Below are 17,620 nucleotides of genomic sequence, written 5' to 3' on the forward strand. Positions count from 1 at the left end.
ATTGAAAGGAGGAAAGTGAATTTGTGCAACATTATCAGATTGCAACTATTAGATAATATTGCAAAGATATAGAAAACAAAAAGTGCAATGTTTAGATTTGAGTCCCTATTGACTCATTTGTTCTTCTATGTTACAAGAAAGTTCCTACGAGTAATAAATTGGAATAGTGATGAGTGTGTAATAAAGATGATAACTCAATGCTATAGATCAAAACTTGAGAATGTTAGAGACATTGATATTGACAGAATGATTAAGACCTTTTAGTCTAAGATGAAACTAAGGTATAAGATACCTCCCTCTATGGTGGAAAAATATAAGGATGATTTTTGCTTCATGGTGGAGACTGATAACACATGCATTGAAGTAGTGATACCTAGAGTAAAGTTCATTTAGCCTATGCACTATGAGATGAGTGCAAAATTAATAGAATTGTATACATAGATTATACTTGAATCTAAGTAGGACACAAAATATCCTAGATGGGGAACATATGATGAAATATTTAGGATAGAAAAATATGAGATCCATAGAAAATAGAGCAAGAAGAAAGTAGAGAAAGAGATAGATTCCATCCTTAAAGAATTTGGCATGTAAAGGCAAGAATTCAATGATCTAAAGGGAATTGTGATGGAAATGAAGGCTAGTGGGTAGTTTGAGTTTTTAACAAAAACACCTATTGTAGTAGTAAGACCCTTAGAAGAAGTAATGGTGACACAACCATGTACACAAGCTCCTATTGCACCATATGCAATAGTTGCACAAATGTAACTAGTAAGTGCTAGCTATGATCAATAAAAAAGGTAGCCAAAGGTAGTAGCAAATTTTGTGCAGAGCAAGTCAGGAAGAATGGTAAAGGTTAAACACAAACCTATAAAGAAAAGGATCAAACATACCACTAGTAGACTAGGAAAGAGAAGAAAAACTATGTAAGTGTGTAGTTCTCAGAGCTCAGAAGATGACACTGAATATAAACCTATTGAACAAGATGCGTAGGAGGATAAGACAACTACAAGAAAAAAGGCATGGAAACCAAAGGTAGAGAATTTGAACATGTAGATTATAAATGATGACAATTTTGTACATTTAAAAAAAAATTATAGCATGTATAACAGTATGGATAGGAGGAAATTAGAGAATGCCATAATAAGAAGAGGAATACGAGTTTTGATAGCAATCAAAATAAAATTCCTGAATACCTATACAATAGGTTGATTAATAAGAAGATAAGAGTAGTAGTAGAAGATTTGAACATGAGTAATACATCCATAAACAAGTTATTTGATGTTGGATCAAAAGAAGAATTTGACAAAATTTTGAAGGGTATTGAGCCCTTGCTGAGGAACAAAAGAATATAAGTTCTTATGATGGAAGGCAATTATGAAGAGGTTAGGCAAGAAATAGAAGATGTAATAGTAAAGTACATGTCCTTAGTGCCTAAGGAGAGTGTGCAAGCTAAAGATGATAGTCCAATGTATTTGGAAGTCCATACACCTTCTAGGGAAGAGGAAGAAGCAAATGAAACACATCAAGCTCTATCACCACCTTATTTTGTTATGGGTATTGAATCTATGCAAGTGGATAGTACACATTACTTTGGACACTACGAAAAACCATAGGGTATGGAGAGAATATTGTTGGCAATATTAGAAATATCACTAATTACTCTAGTTCTAATGATGAGGAAGAAGATAAAAACAAGAAGGAAGAACAAGAAAAGGGGGAATGTGAAGTAGAAGAAAAGAAAAGAAGAAGAGGAAAAGAGAAATAAAGTAGAAGAAGAAAGGAAGAAGAAAGAAGAGAGAAGAGGAACAAAAGATTAAGTCTACTATACTTTCAGTGGTATTAGCAACTGGAATATCAGCAACATCATCTATTCCATTTGATGATGAAGATTAGAAAGAATTAATGGGCACCTTGAGAAATTTATTTGAGAAGAATAAAACTGTTAAGTCTTGGAGCACATGTAGAAGATAGTCTCCAAAACTATATCATATCCAGACTTGCAAGCCAAGGAAAAAGTGTTGGTGATGACCTTTGATGGGGAATTCACAACTTTGGCTGAAGTACCAGTAGTGCAAGCACAAACAAATCATAAACCATCCCTATTTAACACAGTGTGCACCAATGTGTGCAATGATTTGAAGTACTTGATGGAAACATCAAGGAATTGAGAAAATATATTGCTGAAGGTAAGAAGTTTTATGGATAGTGCACAATGTCTTACACTTACCTATTAGATTTTGTTACAAAAATCAAAGGCCATATGAGTGAGCTTCAGGCACTTACTAAAAGATTGCAGCGACCTAAGATCAGAATTAAAGATTTTTAGAATGACATTAAGAAGATCCAAAATGCTATTAGAAGCATTGAATTTGACAAGGAGAAGGTAATAAGAATATTCTCTATTCTCAAAGAATATCTAGCACTTAAAGTTGTAATTTTGCAGAGGCAATTGGAGGAATGTCTTTCAACAAATAATTCTTATGACAAATTTTCCTATACTGACCTAAGCATAGTTGAAGTGGCATCTTATGCACTTTTCACCCTCATCATTATATTAGATATAGTCAAAGGAAATTGGAAGAAATAATTTAACAAATTGAAGATTGATTTTGCAGATTGCATATCTAGAATGATGAGCTAATCAACGATAGGTAACAAGTTTTTGTGATACAATTTTGGCACCTTTGTCATTGATGTCAAAGGGGGAGCATTGTGTAGAGGAAAATTTGTATAGATGTAAATTTATATGTAAGGGAAGCCTATAAATGTGTGAATGTAAAGGACTGATAAGCAATGTAATTATCTATCAAAACATGAATAAAATTTTTATGCTTTGAAGGCATTTTTTTTTTGTGCATTTTATTTTGTTTTTGTTATGTATGCGATCATTTTGGGACTTAGCCAATTTCCAAAAAGTTTCCATCAATGCCAAAGGGGGAGATTTTTGGTAATATGGTCAGATTTCTTGATCATGGTCATTTATGGAAACATACATTCAACATTTCATTTATGCATTTAGAGATCGAAAATTGTCGAAGTATTAGACAAGTTGCAGCAACATAGAGTACAGATCTTAAGAGTATGAATGATGCATAGAGAGTTCGCTTATGCATAGTTGAGGATTTAATAATGCAAAACAAAGCATAGAAAGTAAAAAAGGTTGTATAACTTTAGGAATTATTTTGGTTACAAAGTAATTACTAAGTTATGTTGAGTTGAATATGTGGATATTATTCCAGAAGTTATTTTATATTATGTCAAGCGTGTGATAACATGAAGGCTAACAGTGTAGAGTTTTGAGAATGTGTAAGGTATATGTAAAGATCTTAACTTATCCTAATAGGGTTGAGGCTTCTAACAAGGCCTAGTCCTCTAACAAGGACTCAAGACACTATATGTATTTCATAGACTCCTAATAGGGTCAATATCCTTAACAAGATCCTATTGTTTAGTGAATCATCTATTGGGTATCATCCCCACTAGGATTTTCCCTTGGATAGTGTTTCCCTAGTTAACAAATAATGGTGTTATGAGTTCTCTATGTGTATGGTTATATTTACTATCCAACATTGTTGGTTTACTTTCATATGCAAGTTATAAAGTAATTAACAATATTTAGTTGTGGAAAAAAGTTTGTAAAATATTGATTCACTCCCCATCTTAGTATTATCTATTTCTAACAATACAATAAAAAGAGGAGAGATATACAAAAGATAGAGAATATTCCATGAATATAGAAAAGAAACTATTATCAAAGAGGGAGAAATATTTTGGATTATATGGTAACCATGTGAGATACATTTGATACATTGAGATATTGCTAATATCAAGATGTTTCCATCAATGTCAAAGAGGGAGATTGTTGGAAACTTATAATTAGAACAATTTTTTTTCTCATTGATGTCAAATCTATTGATGCTTGACATATTTCTACCTAATCTAAATGTAAAATTGATTTGATTGATGAAGAGGATTTAAGAAATTACTCATAATAATAGCACCTAGAGGAAAGGTTGAGTTATGAAGAGAAAGATATAATGGATATTTGATTAGATAGATTTTGATTAAGTAAAGTGATTTTTTATGTCAAGAAAGTTAAGCCAAGCTAAGTAATAGAGTAAATAGAAAAGGAATATTGAGTGATGCTAGTGTCAATCGAGCCATAGTACATGCCGAAAAAATCTAGTGTTGACTGACCATTAATATTGACTGAGTAATCTAGTCAATGTTGAGCCAAAAAGTTTTACAGTTCTTGAGTAAATGGAAAAGGAATACCAAGTGATGCTAGTGCCAATTGAGCCATAGTACATGCCAAAAAAATCTAGTGTTGACTAACCATTAATATCAACTGAGTAAACTAGTCGATGCTGAGCTAAAAAGTTTTACAGTGCCCAAGTATTAAGTGATGACCAAGTGTCAGAACTTAGTGATTATCAAGTAACACTGTTGCAGATGAATTCAAGGAAATTATAATTCCCAACTGACTTAGTAGATTTCTTGGGAGATGTAAACCATGTTGAAGATAAGATTGATGAGTTGGATCATTAAATTAAAGGCAAGGATTAGGCAAAGGCCTAATAGAAAGATTCTAGAGAAGTTTCTAGAAGAAGATCAAGAAGATGGATAGGTACAATGAATCATGCTAAACCTGGTCTTAAACCCTAAGATCTATAGTGATCATAGAAAATGGTAAAGAAGGAATTGCCTATTTAAAGAAGTGCATAGCCAAGCCAAAAATATGTATGCATGTGCATATGTGAAGAGAGGCATACAAAGAAAGGTGGATTAGAGATGCACAAGTGTGAGAGTGAATGTGAAGCTAAAAGAGATTGCTTATGTAGATGTTGTTGATAGTGATAAGTGAAATCTAAGAGAGAAGGTTTAAGTGTTATTGAAGGGGGAGGACTGATTACTTGAAGGGTTGTCGAGCAAATCAAGAGAAGAGATGATAGTGGAGAGCTTATCAATGAATCAACACCTGGACCAAACAAAGATCTAAACTTTCAAAGTGAGTTATAATCACCACATGAAAACCCATTATTTTCTTTCTAATCATTGTAAACATTTTGGATTAAAATCCTTTTAATAGAGGTTGAGCTAACAATCATTTCAAAACTTAGCCATCAGTGTAAATCATTTCATAAGTTTGTTGGAAACTTACAATTGGAAAAATTATTGTATTTTCATTGATATCAAATCTATTGATGAGACATATTGCTACCTAATCTAAATGTCATATCTATTTGATTGATGAAGAGAATTTGATAAATTTCTCATATCAATAGACCCTAGAGGAAAAGTTGAGTTATGAAAAGGAAGCTACAATGGAAATTTGATTAGATAGACTTTGATAAAGAAAATTGATTGTTTATGTCAAGAAAGTTAAAGATGAGCAATAGAGTAAATGGAAAAGGAATGATGAGTGATGCTAGTGTTAACCAAGACATAGTTAGTGCCAAATAAATCTAGTGTTGACCAAGAATTAGTATCAACTGAGTAAGCTAGTCAATGTCGAGCTAGAAATTTTTACAATCCCTGAGTGTTAAGTATGACCAAGTGTCAAAAATTATTGATTGCCAAGTAACACAATTGAAGATGAATTTGAGGAAATTGTGATTCCCAGTTAACTCAATTAATTTCTTGGGAGATGTAAGCCATGTTGAAGATAAGATTGATGAGTTGGATCATTAAATTCAAGGGGAGGATTAGGTAAATCCTAATAGACAGATTCTAGAGAAGTTTCTAGAAGAAGATTAAGAAGACAAACATATACGATGAATCATGTAGAACCTAATCATAAACTCTAAGATCTATGGTGATTGTGGAAAATGGTAAAGAAAGAATTTCCTATTTAGAGAGGTACAAAGCTAAATAATATATGTATGCAAGTGCATATGTGAAGTAAGGCATATAGAGAAAGGTGGATCAGAGACACACAAGTGTGAGTGAATATGAAGCTAAAAGAGACTGCTTATGTAGATATTGGTAATAGTGATAAATGAAATTTGAGCAAGAAGGCTTAAGTGTTGTTGAAAGGGGAAGACTGATGACTTGAAAGGTTTCCAAGTGAATCAAGGACAAAGATGGAAGTGGAGATCTTATCAATGAATCAACACCTAGATCGAATAGAGATTTGAACTTACAAAGTGAGTTGCAACCACACATATCAAAGCCTATTGTTTTCTTGCTAATAATTATAAACATTTTGTATTGAAATCCTCTTGAAAGTGGTTGACCTAATAGTTATTTGAAAGATGTAATAGTCTGTGTAAATCCTTTCACAAGGTGATACTAAATGGAATGATCAAAGTCCTCTAATAAGACCACTCTTAATATGGTGATTAAATCCTCTAATGAGGTCACATTTAACAATGTGTATTGTAACCTTTAATAGGTTTGGCTCTAATAGAGCTCACTTTGAAAGAGTCAAAAAGTGGTGACATGTTGCTAGTGGTTTTGGGTTTCCATGTAAAAATCCTAGTGTCAAATATGTGTTGAATGCTTTATATATTTTACATTTTATATTAAGAAAATCATATTATATTTGGAACAATAATTTTTTTTATAGTAGAGATCGAGCAATAATAGGATAAGAAGAATAGTAAGAGTTTTATGTTTAATTGTTCAAATGCTACTTAAGGACATCAAGTGACTAATTTACCCTCCCCCCCCCTTAGTTATTCTAAATATTTCTAACAAAGGTGACATTCTAAATAGAATGATCAAAGTCCTCTAACAAGGCCACTCCTAACAGTGTGATTAATCCTCTAATGAGGTCACATTTAATAGTGTTTATTGGAATCTTAAATAGGGTTGGCTCCTAATAGAGCTCACTTCATAAGAGTGAAAAAGTGGTCACATGTTGCTAGTGGTTTTTCCCAAATTGGGTTTCCATGTAAAAATCCTAGTGTCAAATTTGTGTTGAATGCTTTATATGTTTTACATTTTATATTCAAGAAAGCATGTTATATTTGGAATAGTAAATTTTTTTTAGAGTAGAGACTGAGAAACAATAGGATGACAAGAATAGTAAGTGTTTTATTGTTTAAATTTTCAAATGATACTTAAGGACATTGAGTAACTGATTCACCCCCCTCTTAGTTATTCTAAAAATTTCTAATAGGATACATCGAACAATGACCCAATCAAGGAATAATTACAGCACATGTGGGTTCATTAGGCAATTCAAATACCCATCGTTCACATACAAGACTTTGAGGGAGTCTTGCGTACTATGATCAATACCTATGAAAGATTTTGATAGTGGCCAATATTTGTTTATCACTATCCTAAGATTACTATATCATTTGGAGTAGAGGAATTCCCTAAAGTTTTAGTATCCCCATAAAGAAATGGGAAAAGATTGATAAGGCAAAAAAGATAGTACAAGATCTATGCAACATACTCCAGTTGATTGTTGAGACAATCTTACATCATTCGAACAATGAATCTTGAATCATGTGAGTAAGGGGAGGGGTGTGAATAAGTTATACCTCTAGAAACATGTGTGGTAATATCTTCTTGATGTTCTAAAGAGTCATTTGACAAGGTCCAACCATGTCTTTGATATGTATATTTCTTAGATTTCCCTAATGAATGCATTGTAGATGTTTCTTGGTGTGTCATTTTGCATAGATCACTTAAATTGAAGCTAAACTAATTTTCACTACCTAAACACAATTTCCAAGGGGTCTCCACCCTTTGAACTCACATTATATTCAATTTAAGGATACCAATGATGTAACTTTTTCTTTGATGCATCAATGGTCCATTTTATTACTTTTGTTTAAGTTGGTGTATCATAATTTTAGCTTGACCTACATGAATTATCTATCCAATGTAAAAATTTGTGCTAATAGTATTGAAGATATAATGTTGTGATTATTCTTGGAGTTTCAGACACATCTATATTCTACTCTGGTAGACTCACAAAGGTTTGCATGATTGTTTGAGAGAGCTATGATTAGGCTTTTGGTTGCTAGTGTTACAATTTTCTTGTGTTTAGTCATTGAGTTTTTGCCTTAGTATTGATCCATTTTCTTTTAAAAGGTTATAAATATGGTATTTTTATTAGGACTTATCATTGTGTTCTCATTTAGTGTTGTTCACAACTTAGAGTAAAATAAGCTATCTTTTTCAATGGTTGCTAGTGTAAAGCTAGTATTTGTATTAGAAATTATCATTTTCACTTACCATAGTTTGAAGAGCATGAAGGTGATTTGTAAAAGGAGATTCAAGCATTTACAAACTAGATTCTATTGCAACTCGATATTATACAATAGATTTGAAAGGTATTTAACTTGTGTCGAGTTACACTATTTCATGTTTTGCAAACCCTAAAGAGTCAAGATGGCAACAAGTTCTTTAGTAGCACCTAGGAAAGAGAGGAAGGAAGTTTTTAATGTTCAGTTAATTAGTAATGATGTGAGGCAACCTCCATTCTATGTCATTCCTAATATCATGTATAAGGGAGATCCATCTAGTGTGCTATCAAGGATACCACTAAAGGTTTTAATGATCCAAGATGTAGAATGTTGTTATAATTTCAAGTTAGGTGAGTTTGGAGATTTGGAAATTAGAGAAACTTATCAGAAGTTATGCAAGAATGGTGTGTTAAGGGGAAAAAATAAGATTGTAGAGAAAAAAAGGGTTAACATGTGCCCTAGAATTCTTATAAATGTTCAATACTAAATGGATAAAGAAAGTGCTAAGCTAGATTCATGATAATCAGATATGGTTAAAAGGTGGATCAATAAGAATATGTAAGAGGATCATTTACAAATTCACAAATGATCCAATCCTAGACAAGCCAAAGACATTGAGGTGCGATGCAAAAGAGATTATTGAGAAGAATATTGGAGCCATGTGGAATATCAATTAACACCATCATAGACCCTATTATAACATTTGTAGTAAGAGTGATTGCACATAGATTCTAAAAGTCAAGCCAACTCTATAGTGTGTCGTGTATTGCAGTTGACCTAGGCTATAAGGTAGTGAAGAGAGATCATAGCTATGACTTAGTCAAGCTACAACTTCAACAACTATCAGAAAATATAGAAGTTATCAAGAAATAAAAGAGTGCCTCATGTAAGTTTGGATCACTTATCATTTGCATATTATTTTATCTACAAAATACATTTCCTACACTTGGTAAGGTTGCATGCGAGAAAATAGATATGTTACCTAATAGATAGGAGAGCTCATTGAGAAATAAGGTGATAATTTTGAATTAGTAATGACCAATTATTTTGAAGACTTTAAGAAATCTATAAAGGAGAGGTGAAGAATTCCTATGTCAATAGTTGAAAAACAATATAATGATTTTTGTTTGTACTAGTTGATGCCAACTACACATATGTACATGCAAAAATTCCAAGGGTAAGATGATTAAGACCCTTGCCATATGAAATTAATGTTGATGAAACTTTAGTAGTTATTACATTGGAAGAAGAGATTGATAAGGATACTATATCCTTTGGGAACTATGATGAAGCCAAGTCAAGGATCACCATAGAATTGAAAACTACCATAGTCCTTAGAAAGAAAGACAAGATGGTGAAGAAACTAAAAGAAAAATTTGGTGAAGCAAAAGGAGAAGAAGAATAAGAAGAAGAAGAAGGCCAAGCACCATTGTAACTAACTCAAGGATTAGGTGAGGATAAAGATGATGATGAAGGAGATGTCAAGAAGGAAATTGAAAAAACTAGCAACAAGAGGAAAGTACAATAGAAGGAAGTGGAAAAACCAAAGAAAATGAAAAAGTAAATTGTAAAGAAGCCAGTTGCACCTTTGACAAGGTCTAGCATAAGGGCTGCCATTGCAAAAGCCAAAGACACAAAGGAAAAATGCAAAAGTGAAAGTGCCACAACAGAGATGAGTTAGCTAGCTAAGAAGCTAAGGAGAAACTAAAAACACTCAGATGATGAAAAGATAGAATTAGATGACTTAAGTCAATTCAAAGTGGTAAGCCACAATCTCTCATCTAATATTGATGATTTATGTGAAAATGTAAAGACAAATGTAGATTTATTTGGTTTTTCACATATTCAATTTTGGTAAGTCAGGAAGTGAGGATAAGCATAATATTGAAGAGGCTATTTATGATATGATGGTCACATTTAAGACCACTCCATTGGAGATTGCTAACTTTGTTCCTAAAAGCCTATATGAGAGAGTTGAGAAAAAATGGAAGTATAGTTTGGAGATTAAAAACTAGTTCAGAGAGGTTACATTAGCCATAATCATGCCTAAACTTGAAAAAAAAATGATTACAAAGACTGTGGAGAAATAGAAAGGGAGATTTTCTCCCAAGTATTGAGCATTTAACATTTTGAGGAATAAAGTAGAAGAGGTGGTAACCCAGAGCAAGTTACTATGGAAACTTATCTATGGGTTATCCACCAAAGTTGTGAAAGAGAAAGGAGACCAAGAAAAGGAAAACACAATAGAAGAAGGAAAAAAATGGGATAGTGAGGAAGAACAAAATAATGAAAAGGATGACACAATTGAGGAAAATGCACAAGATGTACATAATGCTCAAGTGTCAAGCACCAACCCCCCACATACAGAGCAAGAGTCTATAGCTATTGAAGATGTATCTAATAACTCCGCTCAAAATGTAAATCCACTAAGTGATTTAGGTGTTGAGAAAAAGTGAGTACTGAGCCATTTAGAAGTTGAGTATCAACATATAGAGCACAATGAAGGTTGAGCATCAAAGCCTATTCATGTCAAGTGAATATATTTGAATGGCACAAAATTCTATGTAAACTAGTTTTGAAGGACATGAACATGAATTTTTTACTATAAGAAATAAGGAGGGAGTTATATTGCACATCCTTATTCTATGCATGCAACCAATCAGATTGAGGGAAGTATTAGGTGACAATATGGATCAACTGAAGCTATTGATTCTAAACTAATTTTGTCTCCATGATGTTTATAAAAGAATTAAACCCTAAGGATAACATATATTGGGAAGGAGGATACTAAGGAGAGTATCTAGTGTGAAATAAATATGGACAAGATGGCTAAGACATAGTTTTACAATAAAGAATAAGTTTAAGAAGAACAAAGAAAATTAGTGAAAGGTTAGAGAAGATAGATCTAATTAGGAGGATCAAGAGATAACTAGTAAAGAGGACATCTCAAATCAACCAGTAAGGTGCTAACCAAAGAATCAGATGTTGAATCATTCTAATAGGTGATACAAAGTAAATATCTTAATGAAGTAGTCTTAACATTCTTTTGTAAATCTCTTAACTAAGTGCTTACTTCATTATGAGTTTAAATTGTTTAGCAAGGTGAGACCTAACAATATTTTTAAGTCTTTAACATGGGAGACCTTTAACAAGGTAGATCATATTTTATGATCAAGACTTTGTAGCCATAATAGGCCACACTTTACAAGTATAGTAATGAAGATTTATGGGTGTCATTCCCACCCCATTTTCACCTTCTCCTTGGAAGGTTTCTAGGTAACCAAAATCTTAAGTGTTATGTGTTGATTTATTTCATGCTTTGGATGTGATGAATTCTTACACATTTTAGTTTACATGTTAAGTTATGAGGTGGATGTATGGTGAAATTTTTTATAGGTAAAAGTCTTAAGTATTGATTTAATCACCACCCCCCGTAGAACTTATTTTCCCATTGTCAATTCCAACATAAAATGGTATAAGAAAATTAATAGTAGAATGGGTTGTCAAAAACTTTAGATAAGTTGCATATGTCTAGATAAGTATTAAACATTTTTATGATTTAATACATGTGGAGATAGTTTATGACTTGATGCATATGAGATAAGTATTTGTTATTATTGAGTATTACATTTATCTACTTATTTTTATTTTAATACATACTATAAGAGCTATATCCCTTGATATTTTCCTCCAAGAATGTTCTTGCAAGAAAAGAAAGATCTATATCACATTTAGAGGGGATCTAACACTTCGTTAATGATAAGGAGCTTAGAATATTGATATTCAAAGAGATCCTAACACATCTATTTCAAGGAGTAGATAGAGGATATGATTTAGTCAATCTTCGATGATCATGATCATATTGATTTATAGGGAGTAAAATATGTTGAGATGGGTGTAGACACCTAAAAACCTTTAGAAAATAAAGTATTTTTATTTTCTGAAAATTTTTTGATGACATCATCATTTATTAATTAATTAATTAATTTTTATGCCATTAAATCCCTTTATCTTAATTTAAAATATTTAATTAAGGAATCCCTCCCAAAAATGTTTAAATCTTATTTAAATATTATTTCCTTATTTATTAATTATTTAATTAATAAATTGACCAAAAAACCCAAAATAAATAAAAAATTTATTTTTTGCCCAAAACTTGGCCAATTTCCTTAAGACCACTAAACTCTTCCAAAATCTTCTAATCCTTCTTTAATTTTGATTAAAGGCTAATCCCATCATTTCCTACCCCTAATCCCAACTCAAAATATTTAATTAAGATTAAATATTAATCCTCATGTTTATTAAAAAAGTTTTAATAAATATCTCCTCAACCCAAACCCTTGAAATAAATAAAACTTTATTTATTTTCTAAAAATATAATTTATCCTCATCCAAAGTCTAGACTCTTCTAGAAGATGTCTTTAAACCTAATCCTAATCCCCTCCTAACCTTGTCACATTCCCTAAACATGGGTTAAGACCTACTAGCCCAAGCCAAAGTTAACAAATATCTCCTCCTTCACCCACCCTCATTAAATGCCATCCACTTGCCTATCCCTAAGCTAATCCTAAACCATCCTAATCCATCCTCTAATCATTTGCACAATCCTAAGCAAGCTTAAAACCTTCCTAATCAAGCCCAAGTCAAAATTCCTCTCATCTCCTTCAAAATATCCCAACCATAAAACTTTATGAAGCCCACTAGACCATAAATGACTTGTCTAAGCCCTTTTATTGCTCTTACAAGCCATTATGAGGCTCTTTATGAAGATTTTATCCCTTGAGCCTCCTTTGTTGACTCATCCTTCCCCTTTCCTCCATCCTCTCACCCTGTGATATGTGTCACTCCCTGATTGGTTGTAAGGAAGCACAATCCATGTGCTCTCCTCTCATGCAATCTGAGCCCTCCATGAGCTTTTTCCCATCCTTGCATCTTAGCCCTCAATCCCTCAAGCCTCTTGCCTATAACTTGGATCCTTGCCCTTTGCAAAACAACACAATCCATGAAGTAAAGTCATAATGCCATTTTAAGAAGCCATTTTACATCAAAGCCATATACTCACACCCAAATTCCAACTCCATTTGGAGCCCTTTTTGAAGCATAAAGCTTGAGCATAAATCCTATCTATTTAGACAAAGCTACTCAACAAGAGAGCTTCTCATTGAGAGAGTCCATTAATGGCTCATATTCTCAATTGAGAGCTCATCTTAGTCTATCTTGAAGTTTATGAATTTTGTTTAGTTTGTAAAATCTTTATTTAAATTTGGTTTCTATTAGCATACTAACATTGCTCATTTACATTTTGGCACGCCTGATGGGACCCCACATGGGTCATCTTCATTAGCTTTTTTAGTCAAGTTTTGTATGTCATTTGCTAATTTTGGCTAATTTTGCTTGTTTTTGTGATTGGTAGGATTGTATAAATTGGTTTTGTAGGTCCACATGAGCATGAAGAAGACAAAGGAACTCATAGTCTATCTCATAGTATTTGCAGATTTTTCAAGCTTATAGGTGGACAAAGCACTTGGAATTCTTCTTCCTCTTCTTGTCTACATTCTTCTTATTCCATCTACTTTTTATTCTTGTGGGAGATCTTGGCCATTTTTTTTTAAGGAAGAAAAATCATACACACTTCTTTTTAGTGCTTAAAATGAACCCCCAAATAATACTTAAATCCATTAAAAAATTAAAAATTTGCAAAAAAAGAAAAAATATTTTAACAAATGAAACTAAACCAATCCAATCATTTGCATCCTTGCAACATCAAGGTTTTAGATGCATTCATGCAAAGTTAGGAACACTTCATTTTTGGGAATTTAAAAAGAACTTCAAGTTTCCATTTCAAAAGGTTCAAAATCAACACTAAGTGCACACTAAAATCTAAATCAAACTCAAAAGATCAATCAAGGATAAAAATGAACCTCATTTGCAAATATTTTAAAGTTCTTTTAAAAATCTCATGAAAACTAAGAGTCCTAAATGGTTGCCAAAAATTGTCCTAAAAGTTTTGCTATTTGTTCCAAAAAAATGTCTTGTTGCAAAATCTTGAATGTTTCTTAGTTTTTTCATGCATCAAAACAATCTAGGAATATCATTTTTGGGCTTAAAATATGCAAACTAGAACAAAAATTCTTGAATGAAAACCAAGGTCCAAAGAGTCATTTTCACTTTTGAGTCCAAAACAATCTTGAATGATCTAAGGTTAAAAAAAAGCACTTCAAAGTTCTTAAGACAACACACAAAATCTCAATCTTGAATGCTCAAAGGAAAAAAAATTGAATGTTTAATCACTTGTCTTTTAATGCATGTTGCTAAAATCACTCTTAAGTGCCATGGATTAAAATCAAGTTTGTTTTTTTTATAAATGCATGATCAAAACAACAAATCCAATCTTGAATTCCATAGATCAAATAATCATCTTTTAGGGTATAAAAAGAATCCACATTTTTGAAATCTTCTAAGTTATAAAAACTAATAAAGACACTTTGAGTAAGTTTGTAGTTGGACTCACCCTCTTTAATCACCCATCAATTTAACCATTGGTTGCAATCTCAGCGCCATCTATGGGGATGGGTCTACCTAAGAGGGTGTTAAGTGCTCCACAAAGATCAAACTCCACTCACTTGGGTCTTTAGTGGTTTTTCTAAGTTAGAAAATTCCTTGAATGCCCATTAATATCACTCACACTTCATTTGGGCATAAAAATTGGACAAATATTGACATGGAGGGCCTCTGAGCGTGCGCTTGGCATCGAGTTTCACACATCTTTGTTTTGAGCTTAAAACAAACTCACACTCAATCTTGAATGCCTAACAATCAATGAACATTACATGGTTTGGATGCAGTTTTAATGACACTCGCATTTCTTATGTTGACGATCTCTCGACTTTCATTATGCTGACGATGCTGTCAAATTGGAATGAACATTGTATGCCATAATCACAAGTTTCTTCAATCATAGCTTACAAAATCTAAATCATCAATGGGAATAAACGTGTGTCTTTTAAAGCCCAAGATCATGTATGTGGTCTTGTTTTACACTTTTTAAGAGGCCTGCTTGGGGATTTCATCACCCCTTGGGACGACCTCAACTCCAGCGTTCCGCCAGAGTATAAAAATTGGGAGGTGAATCTAAAGACACCTCTCTTGGAATCAAGATTTTGTCACTCGGGCTAAGCCTCAAGGAACTTTATACCCTTGAGAAGTGAAAGAGGAGAAGGGGGTTACCACTCCTCTCGGCTGTGTGACATCTTTTTGGTTTCATCTATGGATTTGGGCCTCACGTACCTTGCGTATATTGAGGACTCCCTAGCTATAGCAAATTTCATCCTTGTAGAAAGCTTCCTAGGATGTTGGTGTGTTTGACGTACTTGCTCCAAAATTTTGTCTGCTTGTTTGTTCATAGCTTTTGAATGAATGTTTGCCAACTTTGGTCAAAATCCCAAAAAAGCAAAAATCTCCCAGCTCAAGGCATACTTAGCATAGTCACTGCCTCATTAGAAAATCATCCAAGCTTGCCCGCTGCAACCGAATCTATCTAGTTCCTTGCTTTAGAACAATCCCAAATCCAAAGTCCATCCAAATCATCCCCCTAGCCAGCTAGCAACCCAATCCAAAATCACACCCAAGCCTTTAGAGAGTTGTTGTCATTCTGCTAGGATTTGCTATCCAATTAATCCGACCAATCCACCAGCCTCACCAAGGTTATCCCTTTGACAGAGCTTTGTCTAGGGTAATCTAGCTTTGTCACTTGTTATCCCTCATCACCTTGAGCTAAAGGTTGGGATCCACAAGTGGTCAATCTCGTGTCATACCCATAGGATCATTAGTCTATCCTTAAGTTGACACAATCTCCACCAATCTAGTGCATAGGAAAGCAAAACTCTCACTTTTTGATCGCATGCCCTTGAAGTCTTCCATCCACAGGAAAGCCAAAAATTTCCAGCCAATCCTCCTTAGGTCTGTCATACAACTTTGACTCTCCCTAGGAAATCCTTCATCAGCCAATCCAAAATTTGCGCTTAATCCAAATCCAACCATGAGCTTCCATGTTCATCCATATGCAAGACCCCATCCCTATATGACTCATCATCAAAACATGAAATCCCAAACCTATCATGATGTGTTCAATCGTATTGTCCTTGCTCCCACCACCTCCTATTCCAATGATGATGAAAATCTTGTTGACTATGACAGGTATATTTAAAGCCTTAGAAACATTCCCCCAAGCATCCCCCAAAATCCATGTATTCTTCCAAACTATCTAGTCATGCCATCTGATATCCCAACTTCTCCTCCATCACCCAATCAACCAAGCTTCCAATCTTCCACCCCCATCACACTAGCTATTCCTGTCAATCCACCTCCACCTCCAACACACGAGTCTCCAAGGAATCTCCTAGAGGAAATACAAGAAAAGTCGCCTCCAATAGTTGATATGCCATGTCATCTAATCCAAACATGTGAAGTAGTCAGTGATGAAGCTTCCCCATCTATAATATCACCTCCATCTCCCATAGCTATCATCCCCATACCATCCATCAAATTGCTTAAAATCCTTCCACTTCCCGCAAGCATCAAAATCCCACCACCTATCAAATCCCTCCAAATCCTATCCACATCACCTCCAAGCATTTCTAAAATCTCCCGTAATGACCCTTATGCATCCATCTTCTACTCACCCATCTCCACTACCAAATCTTCCATCTATCCATCCGCTGCCTTTGAAGAGTCCATCCCTTCACCTCCTATCAAACCATCCAATCCAATCCAATCCTATCAAGATCCTACCCAAAAGCATGTTGACATCCCCCAAAGCATAAATGAAGATATCATCGTACCATGTCTTCCATCCATAGTGTAGTCACCATCCCCGAAACCTCAAGTCATACCTCCTCTATTGTAGGATATCTTTTCATCCCATCAGCTAAATCATGATTCTATCCTACCATCTCCTCCACTCCATGCTTCCATCTTACCACCTATCCAAGCTATTCCACCATCTATAATATACCCTCTTTGTTCACTTACATTCATCCATAGTGGCCTCCTCTCACCAGAAGAATTAAGAATAGTATCTCCCTATTGTAGTACATTTGATAAAGTACTTCCACCATTTTTTGCAAGCAAAAAGTATCCTCAGCTAGTTCAAATGCTCAATCAATGGCATTATCAAGGTCAAGGTTTAGGACCACAAGAGCAAGGAATCAGAAAGCCTATTATTGCACAAAAAAATCTAGGATTTCATGGTCTTGGATATGTATCCAAAGGCTCACCATCTAAAGGTGTTGGTACACCACACCCTCAAACCAAGCCTATCTCCAAACCCCCCATGCCAGCCTCCCATCACTCCTTCAAGAAATCTTATGTCACCCCCCCTCCACCATCTTTGCAAACTAAAACAACCTACCATT

This window comes from Cupressus sempervirens, chromosome 9 (assembly GCF_028749045.1).
Source record: "Cupressus sempervirens isolate cs-2001-9-10 chromosome 9, ASM2874904v1, whole genome shotgun sequence".
Lineage (NCBI taxonomy): Eukaryota > Viridiplantae > Streptophyta > Pinopsida > Cupressales > Cupressaceae > Cupressus > Cupressus sempervirens.